The sequence below is a fragment of the Bos indicus genome, chromosome 14, assembly GCF_029378745.1.
Source record: "Bos indicus isolate NIAB-ARS_2022 breed Sahiwal x Tharparkar chromosome 14, NIAB-ARS_B.indTharparkar_mat_pri_1.0, whole genome shotgun sequence".
Lineage (NCBI taxonomy): Eukaryota > Metazoa > Chordata > Mammalia > Artiodactyla > Bovidae > Bos > Bos indicus.
Window position 1 is genome coordinate 78,750,046 of NC_091773.1, and position 17,865 is coordinate 78,767,910.

Consider the following 17,865-nt stretch of genomic DNA (forward strand, 5'->3'; position numbering starts at 1 on the left):
TCCTAAGGCCCACTTGACTTCGCATTCCAGGATATTTGGCTCTAGGTGAGTGATCACACCATCGTGATTATCTGGGTGGTGAAGATCTTTTTTGTACAGTTCTTTTCTGTATGCATGCCTCCTCTTGTTAATGTCTTCTGCTTCTATTAGGTCCATACCATTTCTATCCTTTATTGTGCTCATCTTGGCATGAAATGATCCCTTGGTATCTCTTATTTTCTCTAGTCTTTCCCTTTCTATTGTTTCCCTCTATTTCTTTGCACTGACCACTAAAAAAGGCTTTCTTATCTCTCCTTGCTATTCTTTGGTGCTCTGCATTTAAACTGGTGCATCTTTCCTTTTCTCCTTCACCTGCAGCTTCTCCTCTTTTCACAGCTGTTTGTAGGGCCTCAGACACCCATTTGGCCCTTTGCATTTCTGTTTCTTGGGGATGGTCTTGATCACTGTCTCCTGTACAGTGTCATGAACTTCCCTCAGTTGTTCTTCAGGTACTCTCTCTATCATATCTAGTCCCTTAAATCTATTTCTCATTTCCACTGATAATTTTAAGGGATTTGATTTAGGTCATAACTGCATGGTCTAGTGGTTTTCCCTACTTTCCTCAATTTAAGTCTGAATTTGGCAATAAGGAGTTCATGATCTGAGCCACAGTCAGCTCCCATTCTTGTTTTTGCTGACTATATAGAGCTTCTCCATCTTTGGCTGCAAAGAATAAAATCGATCTGATTTTGGCGTTGACCATCTGGTGATGTCCATGTGTAGAGTCTTCTCTTGTGTTGTTTGAAGACGGTGTTTGCTATGACCAGTGCATTCTCTTGGCAAAACTCTACTAGCCTTTGCCCTGCTTCATTTTGTAGTCTAAGGCCAAATTTGCCTGTTACTCCAGGTAGCTTTGACTTCCTACTTTTGAGTTCCAAATTCAGATATCTTGCCTATGCTGTCTTTCCACATATTACCATCACTACCCTGACAATATCCCAATAATATAAAAAGGCTATTTGTTTGCAACATATTTTAAAGTTTAGGGACCTGGAGTTCAGCTTTCCTAGTTTATGTAGTTATGAACTAGTGCATACCTACTAGTCCATGTAGCTAGTTAGTGGTAGAGCTAAAATCTGGACACAGTTAGGCTTACTCCAGAGCCTATATTGTCAGCCTTCATGCTTTCAAAGGGCCAAATACAACTGACGATACATAAAGATGAATGCTGCTGGATGATGTCTCTCTTCTAGAAGCATTGGTGAATTATTCTACTCAGTCACGTTAAAAGCATCCTTCCACATTTCTCTCCCAAGGCCAGCTCTTTAGTGTCTGCCACAAACATACATCACCTGGACTGTGGCCGTAGCCTCCTGGAGGTCCATCCTGGTGTACATCTCCTCACCACCGACCAGTTAGTTCTCCAAGCAGATGCCAAGTTCAGCTTTTAGACCCTGCACAGCTGTCCAAGCCCATCTTAGACCCCTTTTCCACGTCAGCGTTCCCCCAGCCCCCTGCAGCCTTCCGTCGTTTTCTGAGTCTGCTAAGGTCTCTCCCATCATCCCTTCTATGACAGTCCCTGCTTTCTTTCCCTGGCAGTCTCTTAGTTAGCTTTGGTTCTCTGCTTCAATATCACTTCCTCAGAGAAACTTTTCTGTTCTCCTCATCTCCTTTAGTTCTCCCTGAAAATCTCTTTCAATGCCCTCTGTCTATTTCTTTCAGAGTATTTTCATGAATTGCAATCATATATTTTTTTGGCTTCTCTCAATAACTTGCAAGTTTCTTGATGGTAAAGACTATACATTCTGTTGACTACTGTAATCTTTGGTTTAGGATAAGGCCTTGCACAAAGTAAGTGCTTATCTGATGAAAGAAAAAATGCAAGGGAAAGGAGAGCAGAAGGGATGGAGAGAAGGAAGGAAGGAAGGGCAGATAAGAGTGGGAAGGGGCGGGAGGTGCTCGCTTTCAAGCTGGCTCTATGCACCTCCACTGGCACTGGCCATCTCTTGTGGGTACAAACTGGTCCTTGCCAGTTAGGTTCAGGGCACTTGACCTTCATCAGTTTTTCACCGGCAAACTGAGTCAATGCTTGTCACTCTTTCAGGGAGCACTTCTCTCCTCAGGCCACTACACTGGTCCATCTTACTTCAGCTTTTGAACGCCTGTGCCTGGCAGGAGAGTATTCAGGTTGTGATTCCTCCATGCTCGCTTGCCTGTGAAGCTCTTTGCATTTGCTTTCAAAGCTGCACTTTCTCTTTGTCAATTAAGATTCCTCCCAGTCTGTGCTTTAATTATTAACAGTTCTGCTGTGGGGTGAGGGTAAAGCTGCTTCCCTACAATCTTTATTCATTGATCTTCAGTCCACATCCTGGAGCAGTGTAAGCTCCTTCCCCGCCGCCCTACAGCACTCCACATCACTTAAGCACGGCATCATGCATGGTCCTGAGTCTATCCTTCTCTGGCAAAACATTTATTTTAATTGTATTAAATGTTCTTGTGAAAATATGACATCCAAAACTACTGAAGCATCTTAGATGTGATAAATCACATGCATATGCTCAAACAGCTAATGACAATAACAACAATAAGACAACAATAGGAGATTTCCTCAGTATTGCATTTGCTCCCTTTGAACATTTTCTATTTGAAGCTTTTTCTGAATCAAAGCCCCCAAGCAGAATATGCCGGATTGCTTTCAGGCCACCAATATAAGAAGTTTAAATTCCTTTTTATTTATTCAGTTCAGTCACTCGGCTGTGTCTGACTCTGCAACCCCATGGACTGCAGCACGCCAGGGCTCCCTGTCCATCACCAACTCCCGGGGTTTACTCAAACTCATGTCCAGTGAGTCGGTGATGCCATCCAACCATCTCATCCTCTGTTGTTCCCTTCTCCTCCCGCCTTCAATCTTTCCCAGCATGAGGGTTTTTTCCCAATGAGTCAGTTCTTCACATCAGGTGGCCAAAGAATTGGAGTTTCAGCTTCAGCATCAGTCCTTCCAATGAATATTCAGGATATTCAGGACTGATTTCCTTTAGGGTAGATTGGTTGGATCTCCTTGCTGTCCAAGGGACTCTAAAGAGTGTTCTCCAACACCATATTTATTACACTTACATAAAATTATTTTTTTATAATTCAGTTATTTCTAACAAACACTGTGTCAGGAGTTGCTGATTGTTTTCAGTATCCATCTGCTTCTTCCTTACATTGAGACAAGCCTCTCAGCAGGTCTTGTGTGTTTCTGCACATCTTAGAAGCCCAGACACACTGACCATCCTTTGCTCCAGATTCCCTTTCCAAGAATGTGTGTCAGCAAATAACACTGTGAAGCAGACATAGTGTCTCCCTCTGAAGCAAAGGTAGATTCGCCGCTGACAACTATATTAATAAAGATAGTGCTGCCTTCCAGTACAAAGCTGAAGCTAGTTTCATTGCAACCCCTTGAAAAGTCTGAGGTTTCGGAAGCTTCCACAGCTGTGATGTATATTCTCTATGTGTCCAGCATCCACCTAAATCACCTTCCCCCCCACCCTGCCCTCCATGGGGGTTGAGGACAGTGTAACAATGGGAACGTGAGAACCATGCTGGCTGCTGTGCTCTGAGTTGGTCTTTTGCCTCTAACTGTGGGAGTCTTGTATCCTCTGCTGGCATCTGAGATGCTGAGAACACACTGAGAACAGCCTCAGGACTTTCACAGTTCTCCACAAACTACCAAGAATTTCAAGTAACACTGAGCATCCATGTTCAGGTATTAGTGTAGGAGACTATTGATGATTCCTGCCCCCAACCTCTGATTGCCCCAGCCCACCCCCAGATAACACAATGCAGAGACTAGCCAGAGCTTCTGGGCTGTCTGTGTTAATGATGTGTGCCATCATGAATGATCATAAGTGTTTTAAGCCAATAGGTTGTCAGGGAATTGAGTTAGCCACAAAAACAACTAAGACGTGGGAGTGAGGTGCTGCCCTGACAAAAACCTATAAATATTTCAGCACACTTGAGCCTATGTGGTGGGCAGAAGTTGGGAACGTTCTGGGGAAAACAATCTGTTAGAGGAAGCCTGATGGCCTTCAGGATGACTTAAAGGAAAGTAAAAGATGATACTGACATCTGGAAGAAAGATACCTCTGCCCTGTGGGACAATTCCAGCTACTCAACGCTGTTCGGAAAATCTGTCTATGTACTTGGATAAACATAAAATGGAAAAATAATGCAATGGTGTATAACCTCATATATACAGTTAGCTTGGTTGATAAAATTATGTTAAGTGCAAAATATGAAGAGAATGTTAAACAGTTGTCCTTAATGTCGAAAAGTTTGGAATCCTCTCTTTTCATGTTCCTTTACTCTTCTTGAGATCCAGTGGGAAAAGTATAAGCTTTTCCGTCTAGCTTCATTTAACCTTAGTTGAATGTTGATGCCTTTATTTGCTAAATAAGATAACTTCACAGGCTTCCTAGGAAGTTTATTATTTAAAAAAAAAAAAAAAAAACAGCAATAATAATACAATTGCTTCTATTTCATTGTGGCAGATTGAACAGATACGATCATCTCCTGTCCTTCCCCCCAGATCATTACCATGGCAACAGACAACAAAATTTTATAAAACTACATGGACAAAGAACAAGAAAGAGGGGAACACCCATGTAAATTGATAGAGAGTTCTTAGAAGAATGACAACTGATTTGAAATTTTGTGTTCTAGTTCTGTGAAAAACGCCATTGGTAGTTCGACAGGGATTGCATTGAATCTATAGATTGCTTTGGATAGCATTGGAGAAGGGAATGGCAACCCACTCCAGTATTCTTGCCTGGAGACTTCCATGGACATAGGACCCACGCAGCCTACAATCCATGGGATTGCAAAGAGTCAGACATGACTTGAGTAGCATAGTCATTTTCACAATATTGATTCTTCCAACCTAAGAATACGGTATATCTCTCCATTTGTTTGTGTCATCTTTGATTTCTTTCATCAGGGTCTTAATAGTTTTCTGCATACAGTTTTTTGTCTCTTTAGGTAGGTTTATTCCTAGGTATTTTTGTTGTTGTTGCAATTATGAATGAGATTGCTTCAGTAATTTCTCTTTCTGATTTTCATTGTTAATGTATAGGAATGCAAGAGATTTCTGTGTATTAATTTTATATCTTGGGTTCTACTATATTCATGATAGTAATTTTCTGGCGGCATCTTTAGGGTTTTCTATGTATACTATCATATCATCTGCAAACAGTGAGAGTTTTACTTCTTTTCCAAACACAAAAGACCCCAAACAGCCAAAGAAATCTTGAGAAAGAAAAACAGACATGGAGGAATCAACCTTTCTGACATCAGATCAGATCAGATCAGATCAGTCACTCAGTCGTGTCCGACTCTTTGCCACCCCATAAATCGCAGCACGCCAGGCCTCCCTATCCATCACCAACTCCCGGAGTTCACTCAGACTCACATCCATCGAGTCAGTGATGCCATCCAGCCATCTCATCCTCTGTCATCCCCTTCTCCTCTTGCCCCCAATCCCTCCCAGCATCAGAGTCTTTTCCAATGAGTCAACTCTTCGCATGAGGTGGCCAAAGTACTGGAGTTTCAGCTTCAGCATCAGTCCTTCCAAAGAAATCCCAGGGCTGATCTCCTTCAGAATGGACTGGTTGGATCTCCTTGCAATCCAAGGGACTCTCAAGAGTCTTCTCCAGCACCACAGTTCAAAAGCATCAATTCTTCGGCTCTCAGCCTTCTTCACAGTCCAACTCTCACATCCATACATGACCACAGGAAAAACCATAGCCTTGACTAGACGGACCTTTGTTGGCAAAGTAATGTCTCTGCTTTTGAATATGGTATCTAGGTTGGTCATAACTTTCCTTCCAAGGAGTAAGCGTCTTTTAATTTCAGGGCTGCAGTCACCATCTGCAGTGATTTTGGAGCCCAGAAAAATAAAGTCTGGCACTGTTTCCACTGTTTCCCCATCTATTTCCCATGAAGTGATGGGACCAGATGCCATGATCTTCGTTTTCTGAATGTTGAGCTTTAAGCCAACTTTTTCATTCTCCTCTTTCACTTTCATCAAGAGGCTTTTGAGTTCCTCTTCACTTTCTGCCCTAAGGGTTGTGTCATCTGCATATCTGAGGTTATTGATATTTCTCCCATCAATCTTGATTCCAGCTTGTGTTTCTTCCAGTCCAGCGTTTCTCATGATGTACTCTGCAGAGAAGTTAAATAAGCAGGGTGACAATATACAGCCTTACGTACTCCTTTTCCTATTTGGAACCAGTCTGTTGTTCCATGTCCAGTTCTAACTGTTGCTTCCTGACCTGCATATAGGTTTCTCAAGAGGCAGGTCAGGTGGTCTGATATTCCCATCTCTTTCAGAATTTTCCAGTTTATTGTGATCCACACAGTCAAAGGCTTTGGCATAGTCAATAAAGTAGAAATAGATGTTTTGACTATTCTACAAAGCTACAGTCATCAGGACAGTATGGTACTGGCACAAAAACAGCAATATAGGCCAATGAAACAAGATAGAAAGCCCAGAGATAAACCCACACACCTATGGACACCTTATCTGTGACACAGGAGGCAATACACAAGGGAGAAAAGACAGCCTCTTCAATAAGTGGTGCTGGGGAAACTGGGCGGCTACATGTAAAAGCATGAAACTAGAACACTTCCTAGCATCATGCACAAAAAGCAAACTCCAAATGGAATAAAGACAGAAATGCAAGGTCAGAAACGATAAAGCTCTTACAGGAAAACACTGCAGTGCACGCTTTGACATGCATCACGTCAAGATCCTCTTTGAACTATTGCCCAGAGTAACGGAAATACAAACAAAAATAAACAAATGGGACCCAAGTAAACTTAAAAGCTTTTGTACAGCAAAGGAAACAAGCAAGATTAAAAGACAACCCTCATTCAGAAGGGGAGAATATAACTGCAAACAAAATAACTGACAAAGGATTAATCTCCAAAATATACACGTGGCTCAATACCAGAAAAACAAACAGCTCAATCCAAAAATGGGCAGAAGATCCAAACAGACATTTCTCCAAAGAAGATATATAAATGGTTAGTAAACACATTAAAAGATGTTCAACATCACTAATGATTCAGTTCCGTTCAGTTCAGTCACTCAGTTGTGTCCAACTATTTGCAACCCCATGAACTGCAGCATGCCAGGCCTCCCTGTCCATCACCAACTCCCAGATTTCACCCAAACTCATGTCCATCGAGTCGGTGATGCCATCCAGCCTCTGTCGTCCCCTTCTCCTCCTGCCCCCAATCCCTCCCAGCATCAGGGTCTTTTCCAATGAGTCAACTCTTCGCATGAGTATTGGAGTTTCAGCTTCAGCATCAGTCCTTCCAAAGAACACCAAAGACTGATCTCCTTCAGAATGGACTGGTTGGATCTCCTTGCAGTCCAAGGGACTCTCAAGAGTCTTCTTCAACACCATAGTTCAAAAGCATCAATTCTTCAACGCTCAACTTTCTTTATAGTCCAACTCTCACTTCCATACATGACCACTGGAAAAACCATAGCCTTGACTAGATGGACCTTTGTTGGCAAAATAATGTCTCTGCTTTTTAACATGCTGTCTAGGTTGGTCTTAACTTTCTTTCTAAGGAGTAAGCATCTTTTAATTTCATGGCTGTAGTCACCCTCTGCAGTGATATAAGGCACTGTCACGTGTAAAACAGACAGCTGGTGAGACGTTACCATAAGACACAGGAAGCCCAGCCCAGTGTCCCGTGATGACCTGGAGGGCTGGGATGGAGGGAGGGAAGGGAGAGACAGGAGACATGTACCATTATGGCTGATTCTCGTTGCTGTATGGCAGAAATCCAATGCAACATTGTAAAGCAATTTTCCTCCAGTCAAAAATAAAAAAAAATTAAAAAAAATAAAAGATTGCCAAGGGAACTTGCAGCACCGAGGCAGTCTGACTTTAAGGAGAATCAGCCAAGAGAGGGGCGCAGACGCATGTCCCCCCAGATCCACAGACTCAGAAGGCAGGCCTCCGACCCAGCGGCCAGAGGGGGACACCCTCATGGTGCTACACCAGGACTGACAATCCAGAAAGGTGGTGTCTCCTAAGAGACAAACAATGAAAGACCCTGGAGGGCAGCACGTTCGCCATAGTAAAGGGAAGAGTACATCAAATTAACTCATGAAGCAAAATGAGGAGGCAGGGGGACTGCAACTGAGTCTATATATTTAACTACGGGACACTTAGCTCTTTTCTTTTTCTCTCTCTGAGCTTCCAGAACTTGAGTAGAGAGGCACATACCTCCCAGATGGAAAACTTGAGCATTCCACTCTGGAAAATCTGAGGAAAACTTGAGCATTCCACTCTGGAAAATCTGAGGAACTTCAAAGAAACACGCTATGGAGACTGATACTGGGACGATCTCAACAGACAGTTCAGTCCAGACCATGGGTCACCCTCTAGGCAACTCAGCTGTCCCGCCCCCTACGTCACACCCTCTTAACGGTCCAAGCCCACCCCAAGCACACAGAGCCTCAGGGCCTATTCTTAAATATCAGCATAAGCAGGGGTCATGAGACATTAGAGGAAGCACCCAACACAGAAAGAGAGAGACCCACGAAAACACGCAGAAAAATAAAACCAAGAGGAAACAGAGACCATGAAAGCAAAGAAGAAACGGCCAGGAAATAAGAGCAAGCACACTCGCAGCAGCTGAACTTACTGAAAGCTGCCAGGAAGCAATCAGGGGGCGGCATTCGTGTGTGTGCTCGTGCACAGACGCGCGATGGTGTGCGCACGCGCATGTCTGTTTAACAGAAAGTGTGTTTGACCACTGTTAGAGAAAAACCAATAGATCACGTCCTTGTATACACTTTCTGTGTGCACGTGCAGCATCCTGTATTATTTTAATGTATGCAGGTAAATAGTAAAAGAAATACTTAACAGAACGATTGAAACTGCTTTTCTTTTAATGAAGAGGGGTGGAGGGTAGGGTCTATATCTGCTGTCTTCTTTAGAAGCCTGCTACTACTGTTTTATTTTTAAGCTCTGCGCCTCTATTGCTTTAATTAAAAATACATATTTGTAAAACATAACACACTGCTCCTAGAATATAGCTGGTTCTCCAGTTTGAGCCTCTGTAGTTCACCCCTTCTGCTGTTTGCTGTTAAGACGGAAAGTCTGTAGCTTAGCTGGAAAGAGTTTAAATGTTTCAGAGTCAACGTTCCCATAAATGGCTAACGCACACCGGTCTTGCCATGAGAACACAGTTAGCCACGTTGTGAAGCAGAGTTCAGACAGTTCTCTCCTCTCAGAGACTACAGCCCTGGCTGTCTGTTCTGCTCATGTGGCAGTGAGTCACACTGGCATTTGTGGCATTTCTTGCATTAGCTTGAAGAACGAAACGTCCCTACAAGAATGCATATTACTAAAGACACTTTGAAACAGTGTTGCACTTAGTAGCCGCTCAATAAATGCCTGTTGATTGTAATCGATTATAGGAAAGAGGCCAGGATTTTCGATATTATAGATCTCAGGAAGTCAGGAGGTCACAATCAGCAATACCTTCATCAACACTAATTAGAATTTGGGAACACAGTTTCTAACACATCAAATCAGAGCTGAGGAGAATCCTAGATAGAGTAATTTTACGGAAAACTCCAAACTTTCACATGATTTAATTTCTAAATAAACATAACTAATCAAGAGTATAATTTTTACTTTATTTTATACTTTTATAAATCAGCTAAATTCACAGGTTAGGGACTTTTTTGTCTCAATTCTGGTTTAGAAAACATGTAATTTTTAAACAGTCTGCTTACAATCATATTAACAAACACTGGTAAATCATTTTAGAAAACAGTCATGCTGACTAATGATTCTTCAACAATGAACTAAAATAATACTTTTCAAAAAAATAATAAATAAAAAAATAATAATACTTTTCTGGTTTTCAGCTACTGCTTTTTCAGTGTAAAATCCATTTTGAAGAAAATGTACTAAGCATGATGCAGTTTTTTGGCACGTGTGCCACAGTCAGACTGCCTTAGTGTGAATCTTGGCAGCCATCATCTGAGGGATCTTGAGTAAATTATTAACCTCACTGTACCTCACTCACTTCATCTGTAAAATGGGCATATACTACCATGAGGACTCAATAAGCTGACACATGCCAAGGCTTTAAGCACTTCCAGGCACATTATAAACACAATGTAGGTATTTTTAAATGTATATATATATATATATCTGAGTAAAGTTTTCTGCAGATAGGGTTAGTCTTTTTTGCAGACAGTGTTAGTCACTCAAGTCGTGTCTGACTCTTTGCAATCCCATGGACTGTAGCCCGCCAGGCTCCTCTGTCCATGGGATTCCCCAGACAAGAAGACTGGAGTGGGTTGCTATTTCCTTCTCCAGGGGATCTTCTTGACCCAGGGACTGGATCCAGGTCTCCTGCATTTTAGGCTGGTTCTTTACCATCTGAACCACTCGCGAAGCATACTCTTATTTCTGCAGATAAGCATATTCTGATTTGATTATGAAGTATTTACTGTGCTGATGGAACTAGAAAATGCCCCCATGGTTCAGTGCATGAAGGGAATCAATTACAGTTATCAGAGTACCAGAATATGTTCTACTTGAGGTGGTCATGAATGAATAATCAGCTGTATAAATGTTTGGTTGGTGAGAATCTGTTCTGTTCCCGATCATAAAAACATCTTAATTTTTATTTATTTGTTTACTGATGTGGACCATTTTTAAAGTCTTTATTTGTTACAATAGTGCTTCTGTTTTATGTTCCGGTGTTTTGTGCAGGAGGCACGCAGGCTCTTAGCCCTCTGGCCAGGGATCAAACCTACACCCCCTGCATTGGAAGGTCAAGTCCTAACCACTGGTCCACCAGGGAAGACCCATTTTAATTTTTTTAAATTTTTATTTATGTATGCATTTGACTGTGTCGGGTTTTCAACAGCTAGTGGGGCATGGGGGGTCTTTCCTTGTGCAGCATGGCCTCCCTAGTCATGGCGTGTGGACTCCAGAGCAGACAGACTCAGCAGTTGCTGCCGGCAGGCTGAATTGCCCCTTGGCATGTGGGCTCTTTGTTCCCTGACCAGGGATTGTGCCTACGTCCCCTGCACTGCAAGCCTGCATTCTTAACCACCGGGCCACCAGGGAAGTCCTCCACCTTAATTTGTAAAAAGGCATTTCCCATTAATTTTGGAAACGTAAAGCTAAAAATCAGGGGACAAACCCCAACAATGTGACTGAGTAGCTCCATGCTGTTTTTAATGTATGCAGGTAAACGCCCAGAACGCTGATCCCCAGTAGCTGTAAGAGAGGAAGTTGCTACTACTACCTGTGGCCGGGCAGCCTGGGGTCTGCCTCAAGATGCCTTTACCTCGGAACAGCCAGGGTAAGGCCCGTGGTTCACGCGTGGCCTCCAATCCTGCATGCATCCTAGGAAATGCATCCTATGATACAGATGGTCATAAAATTAGACCATGCGGGATTCACTGTATTTTCGACTAGAGAGCCAGAATTAACAGACTGCGAAGCCGCAGCTACGGCTGCGCCTTCTGCTTCCAGGTTGCCGTCACCTCACGTCCCCTGGGAACGTGCTGGCCCCGCTGGGCCCAGAAGGGGAAGCTCCGGGTTCCGTCTCCTCCTCACACCTGTCACCGCAGGCTTCACCACTGCCCGTCCTCCGCACGGCCTCCCTGCTGAGATCAGTCAACACCCCTCTCTGGTCCCATTCCTTGCATTCATACGGATTTCATGATGTCATAAAAAGAAAAGTTATCCTCTACTAAACACAGGAGGATATAAGGCAAGAAGCAGCGGGCTGATGGGTGCTCTCATTCAGGGAACAAGCACTACCTGTGAGCAAAGGATGCACGAAGCATCGCGACGGTTCTGGGGATGGAAACACAAACACGGAAGGACGAAGTCTGCCTTCAAGAAACTGGCAATCACTGAAGAAATATAGATAAATCGGTGCAGATATACGTATCTATGTATACAAAACACATATCTGTAAATGTGAGGCAAGGCGACAGCACAGTGTCTCTGGTGGGATGCACAGGATTAACCTCTGGGAATCGCCACAGAGAGATTATATAAATATTCCCCAAGTTTTCTTTCACTAATGAATGTCAAACTGTCTGAAAAAAACACGCACCTTCTCTTTTGATAGTATTTAGGCAATAGCACCCCACTCCAGTACTCTTGCCTGGAGAATCCCATGGACGGAGGAGCCTGGTGGGCTGCAGTACATGCGGTCGCTGAGGGTTGGACACGACTGAGCGACTTCACTTTCACTTTTCACTTTCACGCATTGGAGAAGGAAATGGCAACCCACTCCAGTGGTCTTGCCTGGAGAATCCCAGGGACGGGGGAGCCTGGTGGGCTGCCGTCTACAGGGTTGCACAGAGTCGGACACAACTGAAGTGACTTAGCAGCAGCAGCAACAGCAGCTTCATGAAGGAGAAAGGGTGGATCATACTTCAAAATACGTTCATCTTGCTAACTGCTGCACAAGCAATTTTAGATTAACGGATCAATTAACTTTGTGATGAAATTAATGTCTTCGTGGGCTTCCCTGGTGACTCAGTGGTACAGAATCTTCCTGCTGATGCTGGAGACACAGGTTCGATCCCTGAGCCAGGAAGATCCCACAGGCTGCAGAGCAGCTAAGCCCATGCACCATGGTTACTGAGTCTGTGCTCTGGAGCCTGGAAACTGCAACTGCTGAGCCCAGGAGCCTAGCCTCTGCAGCAGGACCAGCTCCCACAAGGAGAAGCCCATGCCCTCAGAGAAGAGTAGGCCTTCTCTCTGCAAACAGAGAAAAGCCCACACACCAACAACATCCCAGCACAGCCAAAAACAAAATCAAATAAGTAAAACGATGTTAAAAATTAATATCTTTGTACCAGTTCATATTTTAACACCTATTTTCCAAATACTTTCATGTTTCTTTTTCTTATATTTCCTGATTTTACCAACTCTTGCTTCATCTCCTTCAGGTTTCTGTCCATTCATATTCTGCGTTTTCGAATTTCCAATTTGCAATGCTCTTTCACATATGCAAATACTGACTTAATGATATGCATGGCATGTTACATTTTCTTCCGCTCTGCGGATGGTCTCTGGGAAGTGTAACCATCTGATAAAAATATTCAGTCTTACCTTTTGTTTTCTTTTTATAGTAATGTAGTTGGATACTGTCTGATGTTTTCTGTTCATTTTAAATTATCTTGGGATTTTGTGCATCAGCAAGAAAATGGTTCTATCCAGGAGTGAAAGATTTGAATTTTTTTGGTGTTATTGTTCAAGAGTGCCTTCTTTTGGGGGGTAATAAGTGTATTTTCTTATATTAAGTATAATACATTTTATTATAATGTGTTTTCAATTATTTTAAAAGTGTGTTTTTTAAATTAACTATTAGGCAGAAAGAGGATGGTGCATTGTATGAGTTCATGATATTCCTTCTCCCTCTCTAATACCCTTAATTTCTACCATCTGCTTCTTTCTTCTCCTTCACCTCACAGCCCCGAAGGGTTCCTCCTCCTTTCGTTTCCCCCTTAGGCAAGCCTCCGCTATATTTCTCATATTCTCTGCTAGCCTGTGCTATGATCCTCCAGGTGCCTGACCTGTTCCCAGACAAGACCTTATCTGTATTTGCCACCAGAGAAATCCTCACAACTCATCTGTTCACGGCTCAGTCTCCACCTGATTCTTCCTTCCAGCATGGGCTTTGGAACTGGCTGTAAAGATTCCATATAACTTACTTCCCATTTAGAACTATATTGAAGCCTGAAATTCTTTGTCTCCTAGTTACTGTAGGAATAAGTTAAAAGCAATCTTATTTGCTCTCCTTGTTGATTTCAATATTTTTTTTGGTGGGCGGGGAGGTGGGTAGGATGTTTGGAGAGACCAAATTTAAAAAGCCATCCTTAACCTGAAGTAATCTAGATGGTTTATCATTTAAGAACCACACAGATTTATTCACTAATTAGGAGATAATTAAATAGATTACATTATATCATACTATTTCCAAGAAACATGTGGAGTAACACGCAAATGTGGCCTTGGAATATGGAATGAAGCAGGGCAAAGGCTAATAGAGTTTTTGCCAAGAGAACACACTGGTCATAGCACACACTCTCTTCCAACAACACAAGAGAAGACTCTACACACGGACATCACCAGATGGTCAACATTGAAATCAGACTGATTATGTTCTTTGCAGCCAAAGATGGAGAAGCTCTATACAGTCAACAAAAACAAGACCAGGAGAGGAGCTGACTGTGGCTCAGATCATGAACTCCTTACTGCCAAATTTAGACCTAAATTGAAGAAAGTAGGGAAAACCACTAGACCGTTCAGGTATGACCAAAATCAAATCCCTTATGATTATACAGTGGAAGTGAGAAGTAGATTTAAGGGACTAGATTTGACAGAGTGCCTGATGAACTATGGATGGAGGTTTGTGACACTGTACAGGAGACAGGGATCAAGACCATCCCCATGGAAAAGAAATGCAAAAAAGCAAAATGGCCGTCTGGGGAGACCTTACAAATAACTGTGAAAAGAAGAGAAGTGAAAAGGAAAGGAGAAAAGGAAAGATATAAGCATCTGAATGCAGAGTTCCAAAGAATAGCAAGAAGAGATAAGAAAGTCTTCCTCAGCAATCAATGCAAAGAAATAGAAGAAAACAACAGAATGGGAAAGACTAGAGATCTCTTCAAGAAAATTAGAGATACCAAGGGAACATTTCATGCAAAGATGGGCTCAATAAAGGACAGAAATGGTATGGACCTAACAGAACAGAAGATATTAAGAAGAGGTGGCAAGAATACACAGAAGAACTGTACAAAAAGATCTTCACGACCCAGATAATCACGATGGTGTGATCACTGACCTAGAGCCAGACATCCTGGAATGTGAAGTCAAGTGGGCCTTAGAAAGCATCACTATGAACAAAGCTAGTGGAGGTGATGGAATTCCAGCTGAGCTATTCCAAATCCTGAAGGATGATGCTGTGAAAGTGCTGCACTCAATATGCCAGCAAATTTGGAAAACTCAGCAGTGGCCACAGGACTGGAAAAGGTCAGTTTTCATTCCAATCCCAAAGAAAGGCAATGCCAAAGAATGCTCAAACTATCAGACAATTGCACTCATTTCAAACGTTAGTAAAATAATGCTCAAAATTCTCCAAGCCAGGCTTCAGCAATATGTGAACCATGAACTTCCTGATGTTCAAGCTGATTTTAGAAAAGGCAAAGGAACCAGAGATCAAATTGCCAACATCCGCTGGATCAAGGAAAAAGCAAGAGAGTTCCAGAAAAACATCTATTTCTGCTTTATTGATTATGCCAAAGCCTTTGACAGTGTGGATCACAATAAACTGTGGAAAATTCTGAAAGAGATGGGAATACCAGACCACCTGACCTGCCTCTTGAGAAACCTATATGCACATCAGGAAGCAACAGTTAGAAGTGGACATGGAACAACAGACTGGTTCCAAATAGGAAAAGGAGTACGTCAAGGCTGTGTATTGTCACCCTGGTTATTTAACTTATATGCAGAGTACATCATGAGAAACGCTGGGCTGGAGGAAGCACAAGTTGGAATCAGGATTGCCGGGAGAAATATCAATAACCTCAGATATGCAGACGACATCACCCTTATGGCAGAAAGTGAAGAGAAACTCAAAAGCCTCTTGATGAAAGTGAATGAGGAGAGTGTGAAAAAGTTGGCCTAAAGTTCAACATTCAGAAAACTAAGATCATGGCATCTGGTCCCATCACTTCATGAGAAATAGATGGGGAAACAGTGGAAACAGTGTCAGACTTTATTATTTTGGGCTCCAAAATCACTGCAGATGGTGACTGCAGCCTTGAAATTAAAAGACGCTTACTCCTTGGAAGGAAAGTTATGACCAACCTAGATAGTATATTAAAAAGCAGAGACATTACTTTGCCAACAAAGGTCTTTCCAGTCAATGCTATTGTTTTTCCAGTGGTCATATATGGATGTGAGAGTTGGACTATGAAGAAAGCTGAGCACCGAAGAATTGATGCTTTTGAACTGCGGTGTTGGATAAGAATCTTGAGAGTCCCTTGGACTGCAAGGAGATCCAACCAGTCCATTCTAAAGGAGATCAGTCCTGGGTGTTCATTGGAAGGACTGATGCTAAAGCTGAAACTCCAATACTTTGGCCACCTCATATGACAAGTTGACTCATTGGAAAAGACTCTGATGCTGGGAGGGATTGGGGGCAGGAGGAGAAGGGGACGACAGAGGATGAGATGGCTGGATGGCATCACCGACTCGACGGACCTGAGTCTGAGTGAACCCAGGGAGTTGGTGATGGACAGGGAGGCCTGGCGTGCTGTAATTCAGGGGGTCACAAAGAGTCAGACACAACTAAGCAACTGAACTGAACTGATTTATTTCAGTGTAATAAAAGTTTTATTAAAGCACATGTCATCCCCAATTATTTTGTCATCTTGTCTTCATATCTCAAGCTTGGAACCACTGTCTTTTTCTTTCTTCTTCTTTTTTTTTTTTTCACTTTATTATGTCTTAGTATTTTGACATGGTCAAGTGTTATCATTGTGTTTACTGAATGAAATTATTGTTTGCAAAAGCATACTGACCGATCAGAAAGCAGACTCCTTGCAACATCTGTATCTGGTGTACGCAAGGCAGTCTTTTGTGGAAAAGTTATCCAGTGGGCCCTGCCCACATCTCTTTCCCTTTTGGCACAGACATGGTGCTTTACTTTAGTTAGAGAGAGAAGTGAAAAGCTGATCAGCTGAATTAGGCCAGAATCACTATACTCCAGAACAAGTATCAATTATGAGCAGGCCCTAACTCTATTCAAATACTCACCCTGAATGGAAAAAAAAGAAAAGCAACAACAACAACCAGGAAGAAACCTCCCTAACGGGGAGGGTCACTCAGCAAAGACTGTGAATCAGTAACTCTCGATCACTGCTCATTTGATGGGGAAAAATTCATTCTCACTCAATTCCCTGTATATCCTTAGCATGAACTTTGAAAACTGTAAGTCATTTGTTTTCATTGTTCCTTTTTCATCCTGAACAACTTTGTTTTGTTGGATAGATATGAAATCAAACACTTATTCATAAATATATGACTAAAACAAGCATCACAGCTCACGTCCTCCCTAATATACCGTGTGTACATTGTACATGTACTTGTGTATACACATGTATAACGTATTACATGTGTTACATGTAATGTACGTGTACTTGTGTATACACACACTGCAAAATGTGTTACTCAGGTTGATTACATTGGATGCGTATGTTACAATTAATTATCTGGATAAACTAAGAAATTCAGCCATCTAAGCAGGTTTAAATAAGTGGAATCATGTTGGTTATATCTTAGAAATTCACAAGATGTAGTATTTCATGTCAGTCTAGTTTTATCCAATTTGAATCGGTAATACAGTCCTTACAAAAAGCCCTAAGAATTACCAGCTTCTGTGTCAGGACCCAGCACCGTTCTTGTGGTCAGATGTTAACACTGGGGCTTTCATTCCTGGAGTCCTTTGATAGTGAAATCCTGCTGGACATTCTGAGCTTACTTTCCAGCTATCAGAACTTCAGGTCGTCTTCAACTTACAGCAACAAAAATTAGTTTCATACCAATTTGGAGGGGCAGACTGAAATTTAGAACTGCAGTTTCCTGACTGCCTTTCCAGGAGATACAACTGGCTATAATTGGTGGTTTAGTCACTAAGTCAGGTCCTAGGCTTGAAACCCCACAGACAGAGGAGCCCTCTAGGCTCCTCTGTCTGTGGGATTTTCCAGGCAAGAATGGTGGAGCGGGTTGCTATTTCTTTCTCCAGGGGATCTTCCTGACCCAGGGA

The 17,865-nt window shown here is 42.5% G+C and overlaps 1 protein-coding gene across 6 annotated transcripts in view; it reads right to left on the reverse strand.

Moving 5' to 3' along the window:
* The window catches only part of RALYL (RALY RNA binding protein like), an 819,948-nt gene that overhangs the window by 744,555 nt on the left and 57,528 nt on the right, over positions 1 to 17,865 (reverse strand). The gene's annotated exons all lie outside the window — the stretch shown is intronic.